The sequence below is a fragment of the Thamnophis sirtalis genome, unplaced genomic scaffold (assembly GCF_051295495.1).
Source record: "Thamnophis sirtalis isolate CommonGarterSnake01/CBP01778 unplaced genomic scaffold, rThaSir2_p1.2 scaffold_9, whole genome shotgun sequence".
Classification (NCBI taxonomy): Eukaryota; Metazoa; Chordata; class Lepidosauria; order Squamata; family Natricidae; genus Thamnophis; species Thamnophis sirtalis.
Genome location: NW_028261389.1, coordinates 42,848,543 through 42,867,167, shown reverse-complemented (window position 1 = coordinate 42,867,167; position 18,625 = coordinate 42,848,543). Strand labels below are relative to the sequence as shown.

General features: G+C 40.2%; 1 long non-coding RNA gene across 2 annotated transcripts in view; it reads right to left on the bottom strand.

Annotated features, from left to right (window-relative positions):
* Nucleotides 1–18,625, bottom strand: part of LOC148044102 (uncharacterized) — a 53,278-nt gene that overhangs the window by 14,534 nt on the left and 20,119 nt on the right. The window contains exon 1 of one of the 2 annotated variants that reach the window (XR_015697746.1): nt 5,960–6,307. The exons of the other annotated variant lie outside the window; for it this stretch is intronic. This is a non-coding gene — a long non-coding RNA (uncharacterized LOC148044102). Of the gene's footprint in view, nt 1–5,959; nt 6,308–18,625 lie in introns of those variants that run through there. 2 annotated transcript variants of the gene reach the window in all.

The following is an 18,625-nucleotide window of genomic DNA, read 5'->3' as shown; positions in this document are numbered from 1 at the left end:
GTCAGAAGGAGGGCTAACAAGATATCTGCAGATTCCTCACATTCTGGACATAAGCAGTTTCAACTCTTCTCCTCAGGACAGCACTATAGAGCATTGCGTGCCAAAATACAGGTAGTCCTTGATTCACAATTCTTTAGTGACTTTTCAAAGTTACAACGGCACTGAAAAATGTAACTTATGACCATCTTTCACACTTATGACCATTGCAGCATCCCCAGGGTCATGTGATCCAAATTCCTACACTTGGCAATTGACTCATATTTATGACGGTTACAGTGTCTCGGAGTCATGTTTTGTGATCATCTGATAAGCAAATTCAATGGGGAAGTTTGACTAATATAACAACTACAGTGATTCACTTAACAACTGTGGCAAGAAAGGTTGTAAAATGGGGCACTTAAATGTTTCACTTAGCAACAGAAATTTTGGGCTCAATTGTGGTCGTAAGTCACGGATTACCTGTAACTAGACATAGGGACAATTTTTCCCTTGTTCTCTCACTCTGCTGAGCACTTAATTCTCACAGTGCTGTTTAATGACTATGTCAGGGGTGTCAAATTGGCAGCCTGCAAGCCAGATGTGTCATGTGCAGGCCACGCCCACCCCAGTTCCATGAAGGGGGAAAAACATTGCACATCACGTGATAGCAACGTGATCCTGCAAGTTTGACATCCTTGGTCTATGTATATTTATCTATGTAGTGTGGCTGTAACATTATTATTTATCTTCCTTATTACTTTATTTAGTCCATCCATTTATTGATATGATGATGATTCTATTGCTTTGCATGTACACCGAGTGCTTCGATACCAAAGACAAATTTCTTGTGTGTCTAATCACACTTGGCCAAATCAAGTTGAATTCAATTCAAGAAATAATATTTGACTGCAAATATGAAACAGAAATAAAACTACAAAACATGGCAGAAACAATTTTAGGCTGCACCAAAGAACAGTTTCCAAATGATGGGAAGTTGTCTTTTCACTTTATTCTGTTTTCGTCAGATAACCACCACAAAAACTGAATCTAATTCCTGGTAACTACACCTTAAAAATTTAGAAACCTGGCACAGTTTCAAAGAAAGTTTAAGATAATCAGTGGCTATAAAGTTATATGAAGAAAGATTGGATGGATATAAGAATGTAGTTAGCCTTGAAAAAAGATTACTGAGGATACAATAACATTCTTCCACTACCTCAAAAGTTGTTATATAGAAGGCAGTTGAGATCTGATCTTATCATTCCAGAATAGAAGAAACAGACAAAGTGAATTTCAGTTACAGGATTTTATGATTAATGATTGTACCTAATAATACAATTATAATTACAATACATACTAATCAGGGGTGAGTTGCTGCTGGTGTTACTGCCGGTTTGCTTTGCGCTCACTTCGCTCACTTCACTCGCGCACATCCCTGCTGTGCATTGCTTGCACATGCACAGTTACCTGTAATTTGTTCTCCGCGTGCGCAGAACATTATAAAATGACAAAAAAAAACATACAGGCAACGGCATGGCAACCGGGGAATTGGTTCAGGGGTGTGGCCAACCTGCCATCCCTACTGGTTTGGCGACCCAGTTGCAATTGCCGCTACCGGTTCACCCAAACCAGTGTGAACCAGTAGCAACCCACCTCCGATACTAACATATGTAGTATGTATACAGTAAGTATACATACATACTAACAATTAGAACATTTTAAAAGTGGACTTAATTACCCAGAGAGATAACAGATTCTCCAATCACCCTGTCTTGATTTCTATTCCTACACTGAGGTCTGAATAGGCCTCATTCAATTCAATTACTTTAAATTTGACTTATGTTAGTCTCCTCAAAGGCTGACAAAGCTGCTATGGGAATCTTTTAAGGCAAGCTTTTTCTATTGTAATAGCAATGATGGAAAAATAACAGAGAGAGATGTCCAGGGACCTAAATGATCCTCTCCACCTTCAAAGTTTATGATTCATTGGAAATATTTGTGGAAATGTCTGGATATTTAAGGGGCAGGGATCTCGGGGAACTTGTTTTCATTTTCAGCTTGTAAGTAAAGCAGTTAAAACATTAAAACCAATACATAATCTATTAACCTTAAGTAGGAGCTAAATAATACTTCCAAATCCCATTTTTGAAACCATGTTACAATGTTAAAATAAAAGCTGATACTTGAAATATTAGGCTTATAATTTTATTAAAACCAGATCACATTTTTTGAACCTGTTAGTGGGATAATACAAATTAGTCATTATAATTATTTTTTATTGTTTAGGTTCATGTTTGTGAAATAGTTTTTTAGAAGCTTCTATTGATCATTTCCTTTGGAAGTTCTGGATGTAGAACTATGGTATCATTTCTGTGGCTGATGCTGGTTTAAGAAAAGGCCCATTGGAAATGCAGAAAGTTTATCTTCAAAATAGTATATAAAAGAAGCTAGCTGTATCAATATTGCTAGACAGTTGCTGGGAATTATTATTGTTCAGATCTGTGATTTTGATAGTGGACAGGAGAAATAACTTGTACAAGGATAGACATCTGCTGATTAATTATCCAGAACAGAAGTTGCTACTGGCATAGAATTAAATTCATCTAGAGATATATGATTGGAGTATTAATGGAGAAAGATCAGAATGAAGTATAATAATTACAATAATGAAGAACAAATTGTAAGATGCTTTAACAGATCAAAAGAAGGAGAAAGAGAGAGAGAGAGAGAAAGAAAGAGGTAAGAAGGAAGGAAGGAAGGAAGGAAGGAAGGAAGAAAGGAAGGAAAGAAGGAAGGAAAGAAGGAAGGAAAAGATTTCATCTCAAACTAAGAGGCTCCATTACTAGATCAGATTCAGTTTTCTGTGCAGGCTTGGCTGACTGCCAGAATGTAAATTACATGATCAATATGCCACAACCAGAGATAAGTAGGCTCAGGCAGTTTCACAGTGAGTAAAGAATAAGCAGTTTTGAAAAAGAAGTATCTTGGGATTAGATGGCACTCATGATCAAACAGGTCAAGCATCAAGCAAGACCACAAAATAAGCAAACAACAAGCCCATAAGAGAAGCAAGATACAACATAACTAGGTCCAAGATATGGCAAAGCAACATTCATGCAGGTCATAGCTGAGTTTTGAACAGTTATTTTCATCATTTTTTCCAAGAAAAGTGTGCAATAAATAGGTGATATTGGATTTTCACCCAGTGCCATATGAAAAACACTACATGGGAGTTGCACAATCTACTCTCTTGTTAGCATTCCTATTTCTTTCTAGTTATCTTCTCAGATTTATGAAGTTCTGCTAGTTAATCTTCACTGTGTGCCTTTGCTTTGGACCAAGGGACTACATCTCATAATATCAGTAATGTGTGGTTCTGGGAACTTGTTGTCAGAGTTGAGTGACTAGCTTAAACAGTATTGAATGCTACACTCCTCCTTCTCATCCATCCATCCATGGACATGTCCTTCAACAGGGTCATTCTCATATGCATAGAAAAATATCCATCATTCTTTTCAAAACAATACAAGGTATACAATGAATAAAGTTTGGGAAAATAATAAAAATGTTTATTATTTGTTCATTGATAAAGTGTATGATAAAATGACTTTAATTATACAATGTATTATAAAAGCATTTGTTGCCAAATATGATAAGAAAGGTAAGTGAGATCATTTGATATTATAAACAGAATGAATGATGATTAGTGCAAAACAAATATAAAAAATGAGGAATTAATGGAATGAGAACAAAACAAAAGTACAGCAGAATTAATGATATCTTCACAATCAACACAGCTTAGCATGTCAATATAATGATTGTATATTTGTATGTTTCCATGTGTGTATATGTATTATTATTATTATTATTATTATTTAGTATATGATGAAAACATTACAGAAGAAAAGTAAACATGTACTTGTATATGTAAGTATATATATGAATAAAAGAACAGAAAAGAAATGGAGACAATAACTTGAGTGCTTCTGTCAAGACACAAAATACCCAAATGATCCTGGATGTTCTCAATTCAAACTTTAGTAACTAAAACAGCACAATACTTTAGATTCCCTTGGGGAAAGTTATCTTATAATATCTTGTTTCTTTAAGAAACAAAATAAAATCTCAGGAATGCAAGAAGGAGAATAGGAGGAAGGAAGCATTGGAATAGAATGGTATTCCCATAGACGGTCTATGCCTGTCTTCCTGAAATATAATCAGAAATGGGAATTTTAAAACCTACTTTAAAATTGTTTCCCTGCTAAGAAATTGAACAATGGCTCTCACTTGAAGACAGAGAACAGCTTTATTTGCTGGTGATATGATATTTTAATTGCTATTTAGTATAAGCATTTGAATTATTATATAGACACTTGTTCTGACCCCCCTCGTCCCACACCAACACACACTCCTAGCCAAAGATAAGTTACGGCATTTAATTAACAGACAGACAGGTCCTTGGCAGCAAACCAGCACAGACAAGCTTGGGAAGCAATCCAGCACAGATACGGCTTGGCAGCAATCCAGCCTGCCAAGCTCACAATAATGTTCTCCGACATTAGTTCCTGCATTGACTTCTGCAAGAGGGGCGTGTGCACAAGCAGTCTTTTTATAGTCTGGAGAGGAGCCTAATGACCACCAGCTGAGTGCAATTACCTCCTGTACTTGCGCAACTGTTCCTGACGCCTATTAGCTCTTTGGTGCCAGGCATCCAGGAACAACTCACTGCTGACCTCAGGCTCACACTCCCTTGTCTCCTCCCCACTGGTCCAAGGCTCAGGCGCCTCCTGGTGGCCAACCAGCTTCTCTGCACCCTGCTCAGAGTCGGAACCCTGTCCAGGGTCCTCCACATCCTCCAGAGCCGACTCATAGGGCCCCTCACTGTTGGAGTCTGGTGGCAGCTCCAACGGCTCCTGCTGGGCCATAACAGACACTATTCTTTTTTTAAAAAAAAAAAGGTTTAAAAGTCTCATCTCTGAAAAATGAATTTTATCTATACATATCTATAAAATATACAAACTCACCACCACAAAGCTCCAAAGCACTCTACTGGGCCATTTCAATAAATCTAAATTCAGCCTACCAATTTAGATTTAAGAAATGTAAGAAATGTTCCTGTGAATTATTTCTTGATCATAAACTTAATCCAAAAATGTTTCCAAAGTTAAGATAAATTTTGTAATCATTGTATCTAGAGAGTGCACCTTACAAAAAGAAGGGTGTCATAGGTAGATGGCCAACAGATAAAAGAGATTAAAGAGACCCATAAGCACAATTTCATAAGATTGTTCAAATGAAGACTAGCCAGCCTTCTATCTGAAGTGCTTTAATTTTTAATTTTTTCAGTGAACAAATTTTTTTAAAAAAAAGAATGATCTAAATGACCCTTTCCACTCTATGATTCCATGTTTTATGATTTAAATTTGGAGCCAGTGGTAGCAGTGATTTATTTGTTATGGAAATGCTTGCCAAAACAGAAAAGTAGAATATGATTTATTCAATATTCTCTCTCTCTTTTCTGGCAAGGCAGGATACAGAACATTCCCTCGTACAATTTTATATTCACAACAATGTGTTGCATGGGCAAGATTGATAGCTGCTAGCCCAGATGATGTAGGGAGCTTGTAAGGCTAAGAAAAGACTTGAATCTGGATCTCCCACTAAAATGCACACTTGGAAACAGGTTAGTGGTGGGTTTCAAATTTTTTTAGAACTTCTTCTGTAGGTGTGGCCTGCTACGTGGGAGTGGATTGCTGGCCATGTGACTGGGTGGGAGTGGCTTGTCAGCCATGTGACTGAGTGGGAGTGGCTTGGCAGTCATATGACCAGGTAGGAGTGGCCAAGACAATGTCACTAAATTCTTTGCCTCAATGGATGATCTACAAAAAGAAGATATAAAAAAGGAAATTTACTAATTGTGCGCACTTACTACTTAAATAAGATTAAAATAAGTACACAAAACAATAAAAGAGCTACTTACAGAAGGAAGATGGCTGTCCTTGCCAGTCTTCAATATCACTGACTCCAATTAATGGCCTGCACAAAGAAGAGACAAAGAAATGAACTCTTCAATTGCATGCACTGCATTAGGATGAAACAAGCACACAAAATAATAGAAAAGGAAGATGACTGTCCTTTTGTGCGTCTTCAACATCACCGACTGACCACCTTGCTCCAATGAATGGCCTGCACAAAGAGACACAGAAAGGAAGACTTTAATTGCATGCATTACCACATTAAGGATGAAACCAGCACACAAAGCAATAAAACAGCTACTTACATAGGAACGATGACTGTCCTAGTAGTCATACTCTGTTGCCTCTTCATCCTGTTAAATAATACTAACTGCAAAAGAAATAAAACAATAATGGACTTGATTGTGGTTGTAAGCTGAGGACTACACTACAGGTAACAAAAGGGACCTCTATTTTCGCCCAACAATGTACAGTCTTTTCAGGAAGGATGTCTCCCAACAAACAGGAAAGATATAGTTTTTCATCTAAGAAATTAGATCAAGAATGAATGTCATAGGTCGATTCACAGAGCAATACAGATTTCTTTTTCTGAAATTTATTCCTCAGTTCAAAAAAACAGGAATATATGAATTAGGTTCAGTACTTAGGACAGACCAAGTAGCTATTCAAGAATTAGTGGTGTCATGGTTAGAAGCAATGGTAAAGCAAAATATTCATTTAAAACCAGTAATATTTGGTTGGGCATTTCAAAGGGAATACAATACATATTTAATTTTACACATGTTAACAGCTGCTGGAATTGTATTTGCACAACAGTGGAAAAACAAAGATATGAAAATGAATAAATATTAGAATGTGCAGGAATGAATACATCGACAATTAAAATCAAGAAGGCTTCAAATATTTTTTCACATGGGATTTGTTTTATTAATTGCTAACTACAGAAACAGAAATTAGAAATCTAAAAGTATGAAAGAAAACACTAATTATGTAAGGAAAGGTCACTAAAATGTATAAGGAAATATTAGTACTTGATCATTATTAATGTGTAGATAACTGCGGGACATTACACACACACACACACATACACACACACACACACACACACACACACACAGACAAACTATGACAGCACCAGGAAAACACCCAAAAATAACAATTTCCCCCCAAAAGACTGCAGATGAAACCAGTTTTTTTCCCTAACCCTAAGGACAGGAAAGACAAAGCCACTGGAATAAAAACCATCAAGGCATTGTGGGGAATTATAAAGGACATGCCAGGAAGCTATCAGAACTAGAAACCACCTCACAAATACCTAAACAAACAGGTATCACACAGAAACACACAAAATCTTGAAAAGCTGCCTTGCACCAACCTGGCCTGCCCATAGAAAAGCAGCCAATTTGAGACACATAAACCATGCACCAACCTGCACACTTAAAAGCAACATATTGCATCACAAATAAACCATTTGCAAAAAGCAATAACATTTCTTGTAATAAACATATTCTATAAACAATAAATAAATAAAAATTCCCTTAAAATATATTTAAAAGATATTCTAAAATAATAAAAAATCCTTTAAAACCATTTAAAAACATACTCTGTAAACAATAATTAAAAATACCATTCCCTCTCTAAAAGCCATTAAAAATTATATAAACAATAAATAAATAAAATTCCTAAAAATATTTTTTTTAATATATTCTACAAATAATTAAAAAATCCTTAAATACCATTTAAAAAACATACTCTATAAACAATAGTTAAAAATGCCATTTCCTCCCTAAAAGCCATTAAAAAGAATTTATAAACAATAAATAAAATATCCTTTAAAAAAACATTAAAAGCATAAAGGAAAAAAACCTGAGTCACTTACCAGCAGGCAGAATCAGCAGCTCTCCAATGTGATGGATGCAGGGAGCAGGCAGGCAACCAGGCAGCAGGTAAGCTGGCCTGGCAGGCTTAGCCAGCCAGGTGAGGCTGGGGACTGGGGGGTTGGCAAGAAAGGCTCAGCTGAGCGCCAGGCGGTCCTACCATCTAGGTGAGCTTGGGGATCTGCTGGAACGAAGGCTGCAAGGAATCCCTGGATTCGCACAGAGCACAGAGGCTGCTCTAACTGGCTTCCCACTGCCCCTGCCCTTAGTTGTGGCCAGGCCTCCTAGGCAAGTCCGGGGAGGTCCTAGGAGGCCAGCCATGCCACACAAGCTATCACCTGCCACCCCCATGCTTTGTTGCCGTCCAGGCCTCCTAGGCAAGTCCGGGGTCCTTGTAAAGGCCTTGCGAGGTCCCCGAATTTGCCAAAAATGCCAGCCGTGCAGCACAAGCTCCTGCTGCTGTCCCCACCCCTGTGCCCATGCTTACTGGTGGCCAGGCCTCCTAAGCAAGTCCGGGGACCTTGCAAAGGCATTGCGAGGTTCCCGAATTTGCCAAAGATGCCAGCTGTGCTGCGTGAGCTCCTGCCACTATTCCCATCCCCGCACCCATGCTTACTAGTGGCCAGGCCTCCTAGGCAAGTCCGGGGTCCTTGCAAAGGCCTTGCAAGGTCCCTAAACTTGTCAAAGTTGCCAGCTGTGCTGCGTAAGCTCCTGCCACTGTTCCCCCTTGCTTACTGGTGGCCCTGTGGCCCTGCGGCCCTGTGCTATAAGCGAGCCCAGGATCCTTGCAAGGCCACAAAAGATCACTGGACTAACTTATAGTGCAGGACCGCAGCAGGATGCTCCATCTGGCCTGCCGCTGCCACCCCCCATCCCACGCTTAGTTGCAGCTTACTTACCTGAGGGAGGCAAGCAGCAATAGCAGCAGGGAAGGCAAGTGACGATGCGAGAGCCAAACAGGAAAAAGGTAAGTGGGTTTAAATAGGACTCTTAGAGGCAGGCGGGGCGATTGGTGAGCCAGCCAATCAGTGAGCGGCGGCTGGGGAAGCATGTTGAGGATGGGTGGGGGAGGGAGCAAGCGAGCAAGTGAGCAAGCGAGCAAGTGAGCAAGCAGCGACTGGACGGGCAGGGGAGCAAGCGAGGGGGCAGGGGCAGGCATTCCAGTACTGTCCCACTGCATGAACGGGTTCTCAACGACACAGTCAATTTTAGGAACTCCTTCTGCCAAACCGGTTAGAACCGGGAGCAACCCACCCCTGAAACAGATGTAACTTTATGCATAAAATCTTTTCTACCACTGAAACAATACTGAGACTTTTTACTTTTTTCTTCAAAAAAGGGGGAGGGAATGGATCAAGGAAACTATAGACATAGCTGACATCAATACATTTCCATTGCTTGATTATCTTTTTCAGATTATCTTCTGGAAAAGATAATCAAGCAATGAATCTGCAAACACCTAGAGGCAAACTAAGTCATAACCAGAAGACAACATGGGTTTGTCAAAAACAAATTATGCCAGATAAATCTTCTTATGTTCTTTGACAAAATGGGAAAATTATTGGACCAGTGAAATGCTGTGGGTATAATTTACTTGGACTTCAGTAAGGCATTTGATAAAGTAGATAAAGTTGATAAAACAACGTACTAATTCATATGATAGAAAAATATTGGTAGGACAGCATCACCAACAGAAGGATTTATAACTGGCTGACCAAGCACATTCAATGTGTAGTTCTTAATAGAACTACATGGATATGGAGGACGTATGCAGTGGCTCTGCCTGAGGCCCAATACTCTTCTTCAATATCTTCATCAACGATTTAGATCAGGGGTGTCAAACTTTATTTCATTGAAGGCCAGATCAGCATTGTGGTTGGCCTCTGGGGACCAGGGGGAGGGGTATGGCCAGGGTCAACTGGGCATGGACAGAGCCAGCTTCACATTGCTCATGTAGGTGGTGGTGGTGGCAGCCCAACAGGATTGAGGAAGGAATCCAAGGTCTCTGGTTGGTAGGGCGGTGGGTGGGAGGCTTGTCCCTGTGGGATGAGGTGAGGCAAGGCAGGGGCTGGGTCAGCTGCAGCTGGAAACTTTGTGTGCAGAGAACTCATTGTTCTTTATGTGTGGAGGGTGAGGGTTTCTGGATGCAGCCATAGCCTGCCGGCCCCTCAATTGGTGCACACTGCAGCTCCAGAGCCTGCTACTATCACTGGGCTAGCTGTCCAAGCAGCAGGCAAAGATGGGAGGAGGCACATGATGTAGACAGCTGGATGCGCTTACTCTGTCCCACTGCCTGTTTTGGCTTGCCTCCTATGCACATGTGCCTGCCAGGGTCACTGCAGTGTGCTGCATCTGCCAAAAAAGCTTAGGCAGTCCTAGACTGGATTTACAGAAGGATAGAATCAAGATCACGTGAAGTGATCACGTGAAGACCCCTTAATGCAAAAGATGGCTTCCAGATCTTCATAAGACCGCACTTGGAATATTGCATCCAGTTTTGGCTGTCGTAATATAAAAACAATTGTTGAGACTCTAAAAAGAGTGCAGACAAGAGCAACAAATATGATTAGGGGACTGGAGGCTAAAACATATAGTTGCAGGAATTGGGTATGACTAGTTTAATAAAAAAAATGACTAGCATCACATGATAGTAGTATTCCAATATCTAAGAGACTGCCACAAAGAACAGAGATCAACCTCTTCTCCAAAGCCTGAAGGCAAAACAATAAGCAATGGATGGAAACTAATCAAGCAGAGAAGTTAGAACCTAGAACTAAGGAGAAATTTCCTGACAGTTAGAACAATTGATAAGTGGAATGACTTGCCCCCAGAAATTGTGACTGTTCCAACACCGGATTTTTTTAAAAAAAAATATTAGACAACCATTTGTCTGAAAGTGTATAGGGTTTCCTTCTTGAGGGGGGTTGGACTAGAAGATCTCCAAAGTCCCTTCCAACTCTGTAATTCTGATAAATGCATTTCTCAATTTCTTCTCTGCATTCCATAGAACTGGGACACAACAGGATCAAAGAAAGAGAAAAATCAATTCTCGTTTCATTCAGACATTAAAAAAATCAAAATTTTAATACATAAGATAACGTGTCCATATTTTGATGTTATAGCAAACTGTTTAGACAAAGATAAAACCTCAAACATTTAGCTGTAATTCCACACAAGGAATAACCGTGTTTTTCTCTCCTTTTCCTCCTGGAGAAGTATAACTAACAGGATAGATGAGCCTAGGTCTGTGCCTTTCTGTTTGCAAAATGTAGTTTGCTTTGGAGGCAAACTGCCTTGAAATAAGCATATATGACATATTCTCCTTGCCGCGAGGGGCTATGGAAGATCAGTCATGCATATATGCTACTGTGAAAAGAGATGGGAGCAAATGTTTCCAGGGAGGGCATCCCCAGACTATTTTAGGTAACAAAAAGAAGACAACTGCAAAAACAGAAAGCCGCCTATTCATCCAGTGGGCTACAGCAATTCTCTAAAGCAAAATAGCTTTCTTCCAGTGTACATCTGCAGGAGGCAGGAAGAAAACTATATAGACAGAGATTCTGGTGAGTTTTCAGCTATTATTTAGGCACATGCATATTGTTATAAACATGAGAAAATGCAAATCAATATTTGTCTTTCTCATGACTGATCTCAACACTTCTGCCATTTTTTTTTCAGAAAGAAGAAAAATTGTTAAGGAATAAAAAAAATCCTACAAAACTACATAATGCCTGCTGTCCAAAGCATCTCTGCAAGCAGACAAATCGGACGAACCACTTAGTAAACATGTACAGGACTGTACTCTGAATCCCAGATGAACACAGTGGAATTTCCATCTGAATGAACATAGTTAAAACTGCACTGTAGCAAGGATGATTAAAACTATAATTTTTGTCATCTGGAATACAGTTTTCTTCATTTCATAATGCTTGAATACATTATAAATCAAATATAATGCTACAGGATTATCTTCTCCTGTTTCCAAAATTAAGCAAAAGTCCCTGTGTAAAGTGGCAGCAGTCAAATGTCCTCCAGTGGTAATTCTTCTAAGTAATTGCTATGAGATTAGATGCTAAAACTATCTTTGGCACAATATTTTCTCTATATGGTCAAGTTGAACTTCAGTAAGAGCTGCTTCTGATGTGCTCCCTGAACTCTCATTGCATAACTTGGAATTACACGATTCTATTTTTTCAGCATAATAGAAAATCTGATTGTTTTTCCTCCTCACTATGGATGTGATTGTTTTCAGTTAAATTTGGGGCTTCACAAAATCTATGCATGTTTAAAAACCATTCAAATGCCATAATAATATCACATTTAGAAAACATTTAAAAACATCAATTGTGTATAGGTAGTCCTTGACTTAAAACCACAATTGAGCCCAGAATTTATGTTGCTAAGTGAGAAATCTGTTAAGTGAGTTTTATCTCATTTTGTGACTTTTCTTACCAAATTTGTTAAATGAATCACTGTGGTTGTTAAATGAGTAACATGGTCATTAAGTGAATCTGTCTTCTCTACTGACTTTGCTTGTCAGAAGGTTGCAAAAAATGTTCATATGACCCCAGGACACTGCAACCGTCATAAATATGAACCAGTTATTAAGAATTCTAATGTAAATCATGTGACAAACCTGTATAACTATTGTTTGCATACACAATTTGAGCAAAGTTAATTACATGCTTGTTCATGTTTCAGGAATTTATAAGCAGAATTGCTGCTTATAAATGATTTATATTTCTGAAGCATGAACAAGCATGTAATTAACACTCTCCGATGGCATCTATCCTTAAATATTCAAGTTAAAATCTAATATATATTATACTGAAATAAAGTACCAATAATTTTTTTAAAGGGTTGGTAGTTGAGCTTGTTACTGACAACAAAAATCTATATTAGAAAATTAGTTTACAAACATGGTTATTTTAGGAAAAGTTCTGTCTGATGATACCCACAAACATGAAATCCTACCCTGACTAAATTGATTAATATAGAATGTTCTACTAATGCTGGTATATTTGAAAAATTGTTAGGCCTTGGTTTAAATCCTTTTTTGAGGATTGAGAAAGCAGATTTCAGAGGCCACCTATATTATTTCATTTGTAAAGCACATAATTTTAAAGTTCTACTTTTTTCCCTACCACAATTTCAGACTTCAAAATTATTTCCTATTTTGTAATTTCAGACATCATAACTATGTATTAGGGGAAAAATAATTGCAAACCCTTAGTTTTAAAAAACCCAATACTCTCAGCATGTGCATATGCATTTTTAGAATTTTTATAAATCATAGCACCAGCCTGATTAAGGAAATAAAATGGAGCTTATTTCTGAATGATTTTATGGTTGCTCATACAGTCAACCAGATGTTTAGACTGGACATCTATTGAGTCTTTCCCAAGTCCTAGGACAGGCAGATGTCGTTGCTTGATGATGTTAAAGATATCACTGCAGGATGTAAGGTGTTCCAAGCGAAGCTGCCTTTTGCAATTGACTGGTGGTTATTTTGTCAGTGCTGATTATGTTCAAGTGGTGCTTCAGATGTTTTGGGATTGCACCCAACAGGCCTTTTATTATTGTTATTATGGTTCATCACACAGTCAGTCAGATGTTCAGACTGGCATTTTTGACCATCTATTGAATTCTTCCAAGAATCTGAGATAAGGAGATGCAGATATTTGATGGTCTTAAAGGTATTGGTGCAGGATGTAAGCTGTTCCGAGCAAAGCTGTCTTTTGCAATTGACTGATGGTGATTTATTTTCAATGCCAGTGATGTTCAAGTGATGCTCAAGCTGTTCTGGAATTGTACCCAAAGTGCCTATTATTCCATTAAATTTTTGGATGCTGCTTCTTGAGTGAGGTCTGTTCATGTGGAAAAAATGCTCAGCATTCATTATTTCTTTTGGTAGTAATTAGTGTCTGCTAGAAAAGGTGATCAAACATCTGGAGTGGGATAACCGGTTTAATCATATAGAGTAACTAAGCATCCCTTTTTAAATTATATTCAGTTACTGGGATTTTGGTAACCTAATTATACTGAACAGAAAGACAATGACAATAAAAATATATGCAAAAACAATAAAAGGATGCCTCAGCTGGGGCATAAAATATTTCAAATACATAATTTGCCACAAAAGAGAGCAGATGTTAGGATGAAATATTCAAGTATATTATCAGAACAACTGAAAGTTTTCCAATAAAAGACCAATGAAATGATAAAGTAGGTCTTCAATTTCTGTTGCTTTTTTCTTCCTTTAATTTTTCTTGATGTAAATATTATACATAAGAAGACTTTGTCTAGTCATTTAGCTATATGACTTAGACATAATAAATTTAGGTAATTTATTTTTAACATCTAAAACAGAGGTGGTATTCAGCAGGTTCTGACCAGTTCTGAAGAACCAGTAGTGGAAATTTTGAGTAGTTCAGAGAACCGGTAAATACTACCTCTGACTGCCCCTGCCCCCATCTATTCTCTGCCTCCCAAGTCCCAGCTGATTGGAAGGAAATGGAGATTTTGAAGTAACCTTCCCCTAGAGTCGGGTGGGAATGGAGATTTTACAGTATCCTTCCCCTGTCACACCCACCAAGCCAAGCCCACCAAGCCACACCCACAGAACCAGTAGTAAAAAATTTTGAATCCCACCACTGATCTAAAAGTAGAAACTTTAACTTTGCAATGCTACTGGTTTCATTAAAATGACATTATACTAGTAACTTATATTTGACCATGATTAAAAATCTATCTGACCATAAAAGCAAGGAGGCTAAGTGGAGTATTTAATTTCCTGAGCCATTCACGTTCAATGCTGAGCAGAGTTACCTGGGAAAATGCTACTGAAATAAGTCCAGCTGTTCAATCTGAGCATAAATTTATAGAATTGCATCCATAAAAGCAAAAACTTAGATTAAAGGAAAGAGTATTACAGATTTTTATACTTGAAAGGGATATTAAGTCCCCTTGCTCTTGGAACTAAAATGCTATTATGTCATTTTTGAAAACTGACCATACAACTTTACAATTTTTAAATGGTAAGTTTCCAAGTCAATCAACTTCTTTATCAAGCAATTCATACATATTTTCCCTAATGTTTAATCAAAACCCTCTTTCTTGTAAAAAGAATGTGTTATTCAAACCCTACCTGCCTTGAAACATAGAAAACAGATTCCCCTTGTATTTATTTCCTTGAGTTTATAATGAATTACTTCCAAAGGTAAATCCTTAGCTGGATGACTCACCTTTTGCATAAAAACTCTTAAGTTTTGTTTGATGTTGTTGTGGATAAGACTTGTGAGCCTGATGGATATTCTCACCCATGATGGAAGGAAAGAGATCACACAAAAAAGATCTTTAGTTTAGTTTTAGTTTAGTTTTGGTTTATTTGTATGCCACCCTTCTCCAGGAGGGATTCAGGGCGGCGAACAACTCAAAGGGGAAAGGGAACATAAACAACAGTACACATAATTAAAATACACGAAAATCACACAGCCATACCAGTCGAGAGGGGAGGGGAACTCATCAACCCTAGGCCTGCCGGCACAGCCAGGTTTTGACGGCTTTCCGGAAGGCCTGGAGAGAGGTGAGGGTCCGGATCTCCGCGGGGAGTTCATTCCAAAGGGCCGGAGCTGCTACAGAGAAGGCCCTCCCCCGGGTAGTAGCCAGATGGCATTGGCTGGTGGACGGAACCCGAAGGAGGCCGGCCCTGTGAGATCTGACGGGTCTTTGGGAGGTAATTGGCAGCAGGCGGTCTCTCAAGTACCCAGGTCCAATACCATGAAGGGCTTTATAAGTTACGACTAGCACTTTGAAGTGCATCCGGAGACCAATCGGTAGCCAGTGCAGCTCGCGGAGGATAGGTGTAACGTGGGTGTACCGAGGTGCACCCACAATTGCTCGCGCGGCTGCATTCTGGATGAGTTGAAGTCTCCGAATACTCTTCAAAGGCTGCCCCATGTAGAGCGCATTACAGTAGTCCAGTCTTGAGGTCACGAGGGCATGAGTGACTGTTGCGAGTGCCTCCCGGTTCAGGTAGGTGCGCAACTGGTGCACCAGGCGAACCTGGGCAAATGTCCCCCTGGTCACAGCTGACAGGTGATGTTCTAAAGTCAGCTATGGATCCAGGAGGACTCCCAAGTTGTGCGCCCTGTCTGAGGGGCGTAAATTTTCACCCCCCCAGCCTGAGTGATGGAATACTGGCCAAATTCTTGGGAGGAAAACACAACAGCCACTCGGTCTTGTCTGGATTGAGTACAAGCTTGTTAACCCCCATCCAGACCCTGACAGCCTCTAGGCACTGGCACATCATGTCAACCGCCTCACTGAGTTTGCACGGGGCGGACAGATACAGCTGAGTATCGTCCTCATATTGATGGTATTTGATCCCGTGCCGTCGAATGATCTCACCCAGTGGCTTCATGTAGATATTAAACAGAAGGGGGGATAGGACCGAACCCTGAGGAACCCCATATTTCAGGGGCCTAGGGGTCGACCTCTCTCCCCCAACTAACACCGACTGCGACCTGTCCGAGAGGTAGGAGGAGAACCACTGGAAAACGGTGCCGCCCACTCCCACCTCTCGTAACCGTCGCAGAAGGATACCATAGTCGATGGTATCGAAGGCCGCTGAGAGGTCAAGGAGCACCAGGATGGAGGAATGACCTCCATCCCTGGCTCTCCAGAGATCATCGGTCAGTGCGACCAAAGCGGTTTCCGTGCTGTAGTCAGGCCTGAATCCAGACTGAAAGGCGTCCAGATAATCGGCTTCATCCAAGGACCGTCGGAGTTGAGAGGCTACCACTTTCTCAACAACCTTCCCAATGAAGGGAAGGTTGGAGACTGGACGGTAGTTGTTCAAACTAGCTGGGTCCAACGATGGCTTCTTCAGGAGGGGTCTCATCACCGCTATCTTCAATGCCAGTGGGAAGAAGCCCTCCCAAAGAGAAGCATCTACCATCTCCTGGACCCAGCTCCGCGTCACCTCCTTGCTGTTCGTGACCAGCCAGGAGGGGCACGGGTCCAGTACACACGTGGCAGCACTCACCGCTCCCATGGCCTTGTCCACTTCATCAGGAGCAACAGGTTGAAAGTCAGTCCAGAGGTGGTGTTCAAGACCTTCCCCAGGTACCCCGGCTGGCTCTGCGCAATTGGAGTCCAGGTCCATCCAAAGCCGAGCAACTTTGTCCATGAGGAACTGGACATATTTGTAAAGGGTTATCCGCAACCCTTGTATTTAGGAGGGAGCGGGTCACCCTAAACAAAGCGGCAGGGCGAGACTCAGCGGACGCTATCAGAGCGGCCAGAGTGAGGGGACCCCCCTCCTGGCAGCTGGGCTATAGTGGTCTTTCAGGCGCTGCTCGCAGCAATCATGATGCTCCCAGCTGGTCTAGAGTCCCAGCGAACAAATAACACCTCAGGCAAAGTCTCCCAGTCAGCTGAGCCGCATTAGTTCTCACAATGCCGGCTACAGCGTCTTCAGCATCTTTAGCACCTTTAAGCAAAGTTCAAAGAATAATGCCATCTCACACCCGCCCCAAACACCTCGAGCACTCTCCACGCTAAGGCAGGAAACAGCCCAAACTCAGCTCGGCTCCACTCCTCTGGGAATAGCCGTCCGTGTGGGGGGGGGGGGGAAGACGCCCAGTAAGCCGAAGGTCGTTCGCAACGCCGTTCGTAAACGCCAAGAATGCTGAGGAATGCCGGAATCCATTTCAGAGCCTCTGGATAAGCCCCTGGGTAATGCTTTTTTAAATTCGCTTTTTTTTTAAATTCGCTCACCACTCCCAGGCTCAGCCCAAGCTCTTCTCTTAGATCCCCCACTGCTTAGATCTGATAAACAGCGGGGGAGGGTTCAGTTCAGGACAGTTGAACGCTCTTCTCAGCAGGAGCGAAAAGCTGAGGCAGCCATCTTCCCAGCGCAGGTGCAATTATGTAGCCATGAACCAATGAAGTATGCAATTATATTTGGAATTTCATTTTTTTTTATGTTCAACTTTGTTTTATTTTCATTTTCATTTTACAATCACTTGTATACTGTGCGATTAAACACAACTCATCTTATATTCCACCATAGGAAACCAACATAACACTTCATCCTCCATACACCCTTTCTTCTCCCCCTCCAACTTTCATTTCTCCCCTCCAACATTCCCCTCTTCTACTTCCCCTCCCCCTCTAACATGCCTCTCTCCCCTTTCCCCCATCTCACCCTCCTTACATTCCCCTCTCACTCCCTCTCTACTCCTCCCTCTTCTTTCCCTCTACTCCTTACTTCGGTGTATTTCTACTATTCATTAATCTATTCGATTTGTATTTTATACTAACATTAAAAGAAAAAATAGGAAGAAAAAAAAAGAAAAGAAAAGGAAAAGAAAAGAAAAAGAAAAAGGAGCAACAGTATACAGGTGCATTCTTATTGTTTTGAAAATTGAAACTATGTTTCCCCCCTCACCCCTCACCCCTGTAATCCCCCCTCCCTACCCCCCTTTGACTTCCCAGATCCCATACCCGGTATAGCTTTTTATCAAACACAATCTAGAATATAATAAAACCAAGTAAGTTGAAAATTAAAAGATAAAAAAGAAGAAAATAAAAAAACAAAAAAATGAGAAAAATCAATAAATTCTTTTCATTGAACTCAGCTTCCCATCATTATTAAGACTTAAACAATGTACATCATTCCTGATCACAATTAATTAATTACTTGCAGGATTTCAAACTCTATTGAAACCAAATAAATTATCCAAATAGAGTTCTACTCTAGCTATGGACCTTATCTCTTTATCTAAATAT